This window comes from Physeter macrocephalus, chromosome 5, assembly GCF_002837175.3.
Source record: "Physeter macrocephalus isolate SW-GA chromosome 5, ASM283717v5, whole genome shotgun sequence".
Taxonomy (NCBI): domain Eukaryota; kingdom Metazoa; phylum Chordata; class Mammalia; order Artiodactyla; family Physeteridae; genus Physeter; species Physeter macrocephalus.
Window position 1 is genome coordinate 80,739,520 of NC_041218.1, and position 10,598 is coordinate 80,750,117.

The 10,598-nt window shown below is 42.2% G+C and overlaps 1 protein-coding gene across 3 annotated transcripts in view; it reads left to right on the forward strand.

Moving 5' to 3' along the window:
- The first annotated feature begins 1,011 nt into the window (after positions 1-1,011).
- Positions 1,012-10,598, forward strand: part of SEMA3D (semaphorin 3D) — a 217,114-nt gene continuing 207,527 nt past the window's right edge. For 2 of the 3 annotated variants that reach the window (XM_024131021.2, XM_024131035.3), the window contains exon 1: positions 1,012-1,405. The gene's annotated coding sequence lies outside the window, so the exon portion shown is untranslated. The remainder of the gene's footprint in view (positions 1,406-10,598) is intronic. The other variant, XM_024131030.3, reaches the window with a different exon arrangement.

Below are 10,598 nucleotides of genomic sequence, written 5' to 3' on the forward strand. Positions count from 1 at the left end.
AAAGCCCCCTTGTCATTTGCCAAGGGAACTCCGGGACCTTATGAGCTGTGCTCTTAAGTCAACCTGACAAATGCAGGACCCCATGGCTGCTTTTTTCTATGGCTCCACCCCAAGTTAGTTTTATGTTTGGGACTAATAAGTGCAAGGTGTGTGACCACAGACCTAGAATTCCAATCATAGAAGGATCTACCATGTAGCCAATAAGGCCCCAGTTCAGGACTCATCCCTTGTGTAGGCCCTTTCCATGTCCCTGTGGTCAGCCAGACAATGAATTCATATGTCATATGTTTGTCTAAAATCTGTAGAATTAAGCTATTTCTGTATTAGTTTTCTTCAAGAGGATCTCACCTCCAAATAGTGTGAGTTCCAGGCTCCACAAAATGTGGATCCACCCTGGTCCCCATACACTTCCAAGTTTCCTATTACGTGATCAAGGTGTGTACAAATCTACAAGGAAATCTAACACAGGAATAAGTGACGTAACCCTGCTGGCCTGGTATGAGGTAGAGAGGAAAAAAGACTTACATCTTGTGTGTGTGTGTGTTTGTTTTTTGTTTGCCTCCTGCTTGGTCCTTCCTCGGTGCCAGTCCCATAGTGGAGGGCTGATCTCTGTCGCTCATCCTCCACACCTGCTCTTTCGAGGCCAGTAACAGTGGGTCAGTGTTTTACATACTGGAACACAGCTCCTCTTTTTGAGGCTTAGAGTTTTTGAGACAGTGTTTGTCCTGTTTTTTCGGCAGGGAGTCCTTGGAGACGTTATGGTATAGAATAAACAGGCCCAAAAGCCACCCGGGCGCGGGCTCAAACGTCAGAAATTCCTTTACATACAGAGTGCCCTGTCCGGAAAAACATCCCCCAGCGCGGCCGGAGCTACATTTAATCCACGCTGCTGACAGCTTGCGCGCCGACTGGGACGGACTTTTGTACGCTGGGGAGGACTGGCTTGCGCACAGGGAAGGGGGGCCGAGGGCTGGGGGAGGAGATCGGAAGGGGAGAGGTAATCCCCGGAGTTCTGAGCATCCCCTTTTTAGAAAGACTGAGTCTCTCCCGGGACAGCTGCTGCGGTCACACCACAAACTTAAAAGCCGCCCTCCCGCTCCGAGCGTGCCTTTCCTCGCCACCCTCGCCTCCCCACAGCTCCAGCTGGTGCCTGGCTCCGCGCCGCTCCCGGCAGGGCGCTCGGGGGGCAGCAGCGCCCCCTGCCTCCCGGCCTGGCCTCTGCGGCCGCAGCCTCCACGCTCCGCCAGGGCCGCCGGCGGCTCCGCGGCTCAGCCAGGGCTGCCGCTCAGAGGAGGTCGCGCCGGTGTCCCGTGTCGCCACCTCGCACGCCCACCGCCTGCATCCCCTTCCTCTCTCGCGGAAAAGACAGCGGGCACAGAGAGAAGGCGAGAAGAGTTCGCGGCAGGTAAGGCTGGTTTCGGGTCACCTGCTGCTCCGGTGGGAGGACCGCGGTGGCCAGTAGGGGTGACTGGATTTGGGGGTGGTCGTGGGTCCGAAGTGAGGATGCCGAGCGGCCGGGAGAGAAGGCAACGTTCTGGGGCGGAAAGAGCGCTCCGGAGCTGACGGGAGTGGGCACGCGGGGGGTCCAGACGGGGAACGGGGCGCCGAGGCGCTGACGGTCCGGGCGCGCGGCGCGGGGACAGCGTGGCGGCGGGCGCAGTCTCCGCTCGCCGCCGCCGCTTCCTCAGCCCGAGCTTTCCGCACCGCGCAAAGTTTTCCTCCCAGACGCGCCCGGGAACTTCGCTCTCTCTCTCGCCCCCTCCAGGGCCCCGGCGGCCGCGAGCGCGTCTGAACGTGCCCCGTGGCTCTTCTGGCTGCAGGTTCATTCGCAGACGCGTCGGTGGGGACAGTCTGACGAGGATTTGACCAAAGGCGTCTGCGCCCTCACTCGCTCCTTTTCCCGACGGGCTGGGGGAAGGGGACAGGGAGACCGTGGAGGCTGTTTGCGTTGTGGTGCTTTTGGGGAGGGATGGGCAACGCCTTTTTCCCTGTGAGGGAACCGCGACGCTCCGTCTGACGGGAGCGTGCATCCTCCCAGACTCTGAGGGCAAAGTTGGAAGCAGACACCGGCCTCAGAGCTGGCTGACTGGGAAAGGCGGCTCCTGCAAAACGTACTCTTGTAGGAGCCGGGCATCCCTCGGTAGCCTCGGCTTGGCTCGCTCCGAAAAGCCCCGGATTTGACTCCTGCTGGGAATTTAACCGGGTGGATTTAACCCGCCGGTGTTTCCCCCCTGCGCCCTCATCACGCGCCTGGAGTTGACGCGTTAATGGGCCGCCCTGGCAGCCCCTGGCAGCTCCCGGGCCGTTTTCGGCACCGGCTCATTTTCCTTCCCTCACGACTTGAGTTCAACCTCGTGGACTGAGTTGCTTTGCTTCCGTCCCAGCGCGCGGGGTGTACTTGACAGCAGGAGGAGGCGCCGCGCTCCCGCCACCAGGCTGGACTCGAGGGGACTGGACGGGAGCTGCGCAGCCAGCAGCTGGGGCCGCTGAGGTCCCCAATTCCGAGTTACCGAGATTGGAGTTAAATAGGCGAACTTTTCGCCGTTTAGCCCCGAGCGAAGCCGTAATGAAAGGCAAATGTCTGTACGAGAGCTCTTCTTTCCCCACCAAAGCCCCTCCCATCCTCCCTTAGCTTGTCAGTGCCGTCTGCAAGAGAAGAAGAGGGGGCGGGAACTGAAAGTCTCAAATTTAGCCGAAAAGGTTCTCCTCCCCTGCGGGGGCGGGGGTGGGCGTGCTCACTAAAGGGTGGAAAGGGTTGAGGGGGAGGTAGAGGAGACGGGATGAGACCCCTTCTGGGTCTGGTGTTGCTGTTGTGTAACCATGGCAACCGCCAGGGCAAGAGCGGTCAGAGCCTTCCGGGTTCTGCACGTGGAAAGAAAAATGTGAAGGGTGGGGAAGGGAGAGAATCACATGTCATCACTCCAGTGTTGCCGTCGCCTCTCGCCCTGTTCTGAGGCCAGAAAGCGAAGTGGATGAGCAGGAAGGGTCTGGGTTGGGTGTGAGCAGCCCCAGACAGGAGTTGCTTTAACTCTGTCCCGCCTCAGAGTCACTGAGGCTCAACCGAGTAGCTAAAGCTGGCCAGAGGGACATCGTTGATAGGCTACAAAGTGATGGTTCAGGTCAGGAAGATGGGAAAAGGACTTGGCCTTTGAAAGAGAAAAGGCCAGGAAATACAGGAAGGTGATGTGGGAAGAGATGTGAATAGCGTCAAGAGGTAGCTGAGAGACAGTAAAATGGTACTGATTTGGACTGCCAGCGTTTCAAATGGAATTTGCCCATTATGAAATGAAAAATTGGTGGAGAAGGGAAGGGACATTTATCAAATACTTATTTCATCCTAGGTACTTTGTACATTATCACGATTAATATTCTCAGCAACACGATATGAAGTTTCATTATTTTTTTGTTTGTTTTTTAGATTGAAAAAAAAAAGCAGAGATACAGAGTTAGAAATGTGTGCTGTCCCATTTTGGCTTTTGCAATTTTAAGAAAAATCATAGTTCTTACAAGTGGTATCGGTGGTTACGGGAGTAGATAAAGCAATTATTCTCATTTTAGAGGTGAGAATAATGAGATGTAAAGGTGTTAGCTGATGTGTTCAAATAGAAGATAGTAAGGGGCAGAGCTGAGACTGGAACTGTTTTACCTGGATTCAGGTCACCTTTTAAGGACTTCAGGCAGCTTTCCATGACCCCACTTAAAGGGAGGAGCTTTCTAAGATCAGTTGATGCATTTTCTGTATATTATAATTTACAGGGTAAGAGCCCCGAGAATTTAAATGGGAGCCAGGGTTGAGGATGGGTATGGGTCACATCAAGTCTGTAGGTCAAGGATCTTATGTACATGATATTAGTAATCTGTATTTATAAAGGTCTTATTGTACCTATAGGAATTATTAGTGGCTTTAATAATGTTTATAAAAGAAAAACGAAAACAAAAGAAACATTTTTCAAATAGTAACTCCATGGCTGCGTTGAGAAAATTTCTTGAGATTAATGAAGTTTTCCTTAGTCTACTTACTGTCTTCATGACCTGAATATCTACAAAGTTACTTCATATTTTGGCACCACTATTTCACCTTTGTAAGAGTCTGGGGCCCATTCACTTGGGATGAGTAATAATTTGACTCCTGTTACCCTCCTGCTGACTGTCTGAGAGGGGAGGTCAAGGAAAAAATGTCTGGCAGTGCAAAGTGTTTTGGAATTATCAGGAAACTATAACCAACACTAGCAGAAACTAAGGGTAAAAGGTAAAGAAATAATTATCTTTTCTTTTGCCTTTTTGCAGAATTTGCCTTTATAGTTACATCTTAGTTAATGAATTTGCTTTATAAATTTTGCATGGGAAAAATGCACAAAGTTAAACTGTATTTTTAATCTCTTTTGTGTGTGGGGGGGAAGGGCTGGTAAGGGTGGGAGTGTGAATTATTTTTGGTGTCAGGGAAGGTCAGGAATATAAACAATTACAAAGGCAGAGGAAGCACATGTACTGTTTCCAGTGACAGGGTAACAGATCAAATATAGGTTTGAACTTGAGTCACCAAGCTGAATTACTCTCACATCTTTTCTTTTCCAAAGCTAGGAAATATATTGTTTGGGGTTGGAGTTAAATTAAGACAGGATGTTTCGGGGTGCTCAGTTCTTTTTTTTTTTTTTGTGGTATGCAGGCCTCCCTCTGTTGTGGCCTCTCCCGTTGCGGAGCACAGGCTCCGGACGCGCAGGCTCAGCGGCCATGGCTCACGGGCCCAGCCGCTCCGCGGCATGTGGGATCCTCCCAGACCGGGGCGCGAACCCGGTTCCCCTGCATCGGCAGGCGGACGCGCAACCACTGCGTCACCAGGGAAGCCCCGGTGCTCAGTTCTTATTCCTCATACTGTGTTTTCGTTGCATTGGATGGGTATTTGTTAACTATCAAAAGGTTTATCACAGACCTGAAAGTGTCTCTGAAGGTGTCCTCTGGAATTGGTAGATATCTCTGTGGCCCAGTGTTTGTTTTCTGCTTAGACAGAGTACTGGGTGAAGTCATCCCCATTTTTATTAGGTATTTGGAATATCAACTTCTCAGTCTCAAGGGGAAAACATTCCAGTTGGTGCTGATTTAATGAATATTAGTATGTCTTCAGATTGTTTGTTATAGCTTCATTATTTTAGAAAAAAAAATGTGACTGAACTTTACCGTTCGGTCTGGGAGATGTAATGCTTTGATGACATATGTTCTTTGGGGAACATTCTTATCAATTAATAAATGATTTATTTAATAAACATGAGTAACCATAGCTCTGTTTGAAAAGTTATTCTTTCTGTATATACCTGGAGCTATATAGATAACCTAGGTAAAGTAGTAAATATTTCGACTCAATAACATAGTCCTTAAAGGAAAAAGAAACATTCGCATTTGTGAAATAAGTAGTAAAAACAACAATAACAATGACTGACCATGGGCAACACTTGTTAATAACATACCTTGCTACCTCAAAACTTAGTTAAAAAATACTTTCTTACTCTAGGAAATCTTGGCCAAAATTCCTTTCTATTTTTATATCTTCATCCTGCCTTTCAAGCTAATATTCTAAGTTTTCAGTCATTTGCTTTCTTATGTTGTTGTTTATGATTCCTAACTAGATCGTAAGAGCCTTGAAGGAAGGACTTGTCTTCTCTAACTTTTTACACCTTCAGGTTAGTACAATGCTAAACATATTTAGATACCTAACAAATATTGAGGTCTAATTACTTACCAAGCTGTTAAGAGAGTGATTTTGAATCTCTTTGTTGCCTATCAAAGATCAGCTTAAAGACCTTTGGTTTTATACTTTACTTTCTCTGAGATTTTAGAAAGGAGAGTTTTTTCTTTTACATGAGTTTTTCCCTTTCATAGAAAAAAATATTCAGAAGCTGACTGTTTTATCATGATGCATAATATAGAGCAATGTAATGATCATGTGAAATAGGGTTTATAAGAATACATAGTAAAAAGAGGCATATTACAAAAAGTTACATTTTATTTTTGAATTTCTTGTTTGTTTTAGAAGGATCTAAATTAAGAAATGAGAATCTGCATCATCTGTGTCTGCATTATTTCACCTTAAGTACCTAAATAATAATTAGAAAGAAGCATAAAGCTAAATTAAATTCACTGCAAACAAGAAATACACTGAGAAGAAACTGCAACACCTTGAAATTATGTTGAAATTTAAGTAATAATAATGAGGTATACTTAAATTATTAGACATTTACAAATATAAATTATTAAAGACAGAAAGTTAAGTGCTTGAAAAAGTTGCAATATGTAATAAGATATACTGTTTAGATTTTAAATGATTTTGGTGACTTTTAATCTATCATTAATATTTGATCATTTATTTCTATATTAATGATGATATTTAATAATTTCTAATAGTCATGAACCAGGATATCTTTAACTAGCCTGCTAATCTTTTGCTGGTAAATTTTGACAGTTTGCTCATTCTTTTAACGCTCTCAATAAGCCACAAATATTACCCTCCCATAAAAATGTATAAAATAAATAGTTAAGTTACCAAGTGTTCACAGAAGAGTTTGTGTCTCTCTGAATCTGGTATCCTTTTAAATATACGATGTCTTCTGCTTCAGAGATTAGAAATGACATACTTTATGTCCCTTGTTTCTTCTATAGGGCAGTTAGCAATATAACTTCAACATTTTATGTTTTTAAGTATGTTCTAGAAAATCACAGGAAAAATGGGAACATTTGCTGTATTTTTCTAATTAAATAGAATCAAGCATTATTAAATGGGACTATAACTACAAAGAACAAAGTCAAATAAAAAAAGCAAAAAGGTCTAGATTATTGAGCATCTTAAAAGAAATACAGTATTATTACTTTCATGGAAAATAAAATTGTATAGATATATAGATGTGACATTATTAATCTACCATCAGGTAAATGTCCAATTTATTTTTCCTATACTAATTATGCACTTTACTTGGTCTTTTGTATATCTTAAACTGCTTTTAAGGATTATATTGTTATATTTGGTCCTGAAATGAGCCTATATAGCTGGTACCTAATAACTGAGTTTAATATATAGAATTTCAAGCACATTATATTAGCAGAAATTAGACTAATAAAATTGCTCAGTAGAGATATTATCTGGATTTACGTTAGTGAAGAGACAGAGAAGTAGTATAGTCTTTGCATTTAATATCAGCATGTATGAACTGCTTAAAAACAATGTCCACAAAAATGTACCCTCTTAAGTTGCTTACATAGTCCCATAGAAGCCTTTTTAAAAACATGTTATATTGACCGCTGAAGCCATGCCTAATGATGTCATAATCTCAGGTTATGTCTAAATAATCTGTTGGCTTTTTTTTTTTTGATGGAATGTATAAAATCAGTGTTAGGCTTTTACTCCTCCTTTTTTTGTTTTTTATCCTTCTCATAAAGAGCAGTCCATACATATGACATTCAGGCATTTCTTGTGTTTTGGTATTTGCTGTTGTTGCTTTCAGATAAATCTTTGCTTTTTACATCTGAAATGATTGTTCTATGAAAGAAAGAAGTGTTTTCTAAGGTAAAAAATGAATACCATTTTTACTTGGAGGAACACTTTCAATTTTGAAATATAACACTTCGTTTCAAAAATAACTATTTGGAACTCTCAGAATTCTCAGTTTACTTGTAATACTAAATATGAGGTCAGTAGAAGTTGATACCATTGGGTGGGCCAAAAGGTTTGTTCGTTTTTTTCCATAAGGTGGCTCTAGTAGCACTTAGTTGTCTTTAACTTCATTCAAAACAATTTTGTTAGATTGTATGTGACAGCTGTCATATCAGCGTGCATTTAGAAAAAGACTTATCAAAATTGGTGAATTTTGCATAGCCATTTTAATATTGAAGACGGAAGAAGAAAAGCAACATTTTTGGCATATTATTCTTTACCGTTTCAAGAATGGTAAAAACGCAACTGAAACGCACAAAAAAGATTTGTGCAGTGAATGGAGAAGGTGCTGTGACTGATCGTGTCAAAAGTGGTTTGTGAAGTTGCATGCTGGAGATTTCTCGCTGGACAATGCTCCATGGTCGGGTAGCCCAGGTGAAGTTAATAGTGATCAAATCGAAACAATAATTGAGAGCAATCAACGTTATACCACGCTGGAGATAGCCGACATGCTCAAGATATCCAAATCATGCATTGAAAATCATTTGCACCAGCTTGGTTATGTGAATCTCTTTGATGTCTGGGTTCCACAGAAGTTGAGCGAAAAAAACCTTCTTGACCATATTTTTTCATGCGATTCTCTACTGAAACGTAATGAAAATATTCCGTTTTTAAAACAGATTGTGACGGGTGATGGAAAGTAGATACTGTACAACAATGTGGAATGGAAGAGATCATGGGGCAAGCGAAATGAACCACCACCAACTACACCAAAGGCTGGTCTTCATCCAAAGAAGGCAATGTTGTGTATATGGTGGGATTGGAAGGGAGTCCTCTATTGTGAGCTCCTTCCGGAAAACCAAATGATTAATTCCAACAAGTACTGCTCCCAATTAGACCAACTGAAAGCGGCACTCGACGAAAAGCATCCAGAATTAGTCAACAGAAAATGCATAATCTTACATCAGAAGAATGCAAGACCGCATGTTTCTTTTATGACCAGACAAAAACTGTTACAGCTTGGCTGGGAAGTTCTGATTCATCCGCCATATTCACCAGACATTGCACCTTCAGATTTCCATTTATTTAGGTCTTTACAAAATTCTCTTAATGGAAAAAATTTCAATTCCCTGCAAGACTGTAAAAGGGTTCTTTGCTCAAAAAGATAAAAAGTTTTGGGAAGATGGAATTATGAAGTTGCCTGAAAAATGGCAGAAGGTCATGGAACAAAAGGGTGAATACTTTGTTCAATAAAGTTCTTGGTGAAAATGAAAAATGTGTCTTTTATTTTTACTTAAAAAACTGAAGGCACTTTTTGGCTCACCCAATAATTTGCATTTTCTTGTTGAAATGGGGTGTACATTCTTTTAGAGCTTTTATCTTTATAGTAATGATTTTCATTACAGATATAATTCATGATCATTGCTGAAAAACTAGTAAACACAGATAAGCATAGAGTAAGGGTTAGTAAGAATTTATCCATAAAGGTACTACACACAAATATATATATTAATTCTTAGCTTAAACATGAAATTTATTTAAAAAATAAATTTTGTATGTGACAGCTAGTGCCTAGATCTCATTTTCTAACATTATTCTCCAGTGAAAGGAACCAGGGATCCTCAGAGAAATGGCTGATTCTAGGACTGGGGCAGGAAATGTATGTGAGCCTGGATCATCTTGTGCCAAAAAATAAGTGTTCCAAACACCCACATACACTCACCACACCACATATGCACAATGACAGAGGTATGTCAAAGGGTCATAGGAGCCAATTGAAAAAGCTCCCAATGGCCAAAGCTGGAATAATTTGAGCAAAAAAAATAAAGTATTATTGATTATAATCCAAGGTATAAAATAAATATCCACGAGGCCATGCTGCTATAAATAAATGATGAATAAATTAATAAACGAAGGAGAAGAGACAAATCTCCCATCCAGTAGAATTTCAAACAATTTATGTAGATACTCTGCCCTCAAGGAAGGGGAACATAAAACTCCTTACTTCTGAAATGAGTTGAGCATGGTCACTTCCTCCAAAGAGTACCCAGTATGGTAAGGAGGGAGAGAGTACTTTACAGTGAATAAACCTAGCAGAGACTGTCTCAGCCAGGTGATCAGGGTCAACCTCAATAGTCCTAAAGCATGTTGATAATATGTGCCCTTGATATGAGGGATGAAAAGAACACTCTCCCTCTCAATCTCTCTCCCCCAAACCTATAACCCCCATAAAACCATGTGAAAAACATGAGACAAATTCCAGTAGAGGGACAGTCTACAATATGCTTGACCAGTACTCCTCAAACCTATCAGGATCATCAAAACCAAAGTGAGTCTGAGAAACTGTTGGAAGCAAGAAGAAGCCAGAGAGACACGAATTAAATGTAATGTGGTGTCCTGGATGGGATCCGTGAAAAGAAAAAGAACATTAGATAAACACTAAGGAAATCAGAATAAATTATGGAGTTTAGTTAATAATAAAATGTCAGTATTGGTTTATTCATTGTAACAAATGTCCATACTAATGTAAGATGTAAAAATAATAGGGGAAACTGGATGTGGGTTCTCGGGGAACTCTTTGTACTATCTTCTCAATGTTTTTGTAAATCTAAAACTGTTCTGAAAAATAAAGTCTATTTTTAAAACTTATATTTGAAAGTATATAGATTAACCATGGTGAGAAACTGTATAAAAAGTGAACCATTCTCTGGTCAGAAAGGTTAATGTCATTCAATTTATTCTCCTAGTTCAAGATGCAACTATTTTACCTTTCTTTTTTTTCTGTTGATACTAAATATAATAGTTCTCATTATAATAAACACATATTTTGAATTAGTTGTTTTCTTTTTCTTTTTTTTTTTTTGCGGTATGCGGGCCTCTCGTTGTGGCCTCTCCCATTGCGGAGCACAGGCTCCGGACGCGCAGGCTCAGCGGCCATGGCTCACGGGCCCAGCCGCTC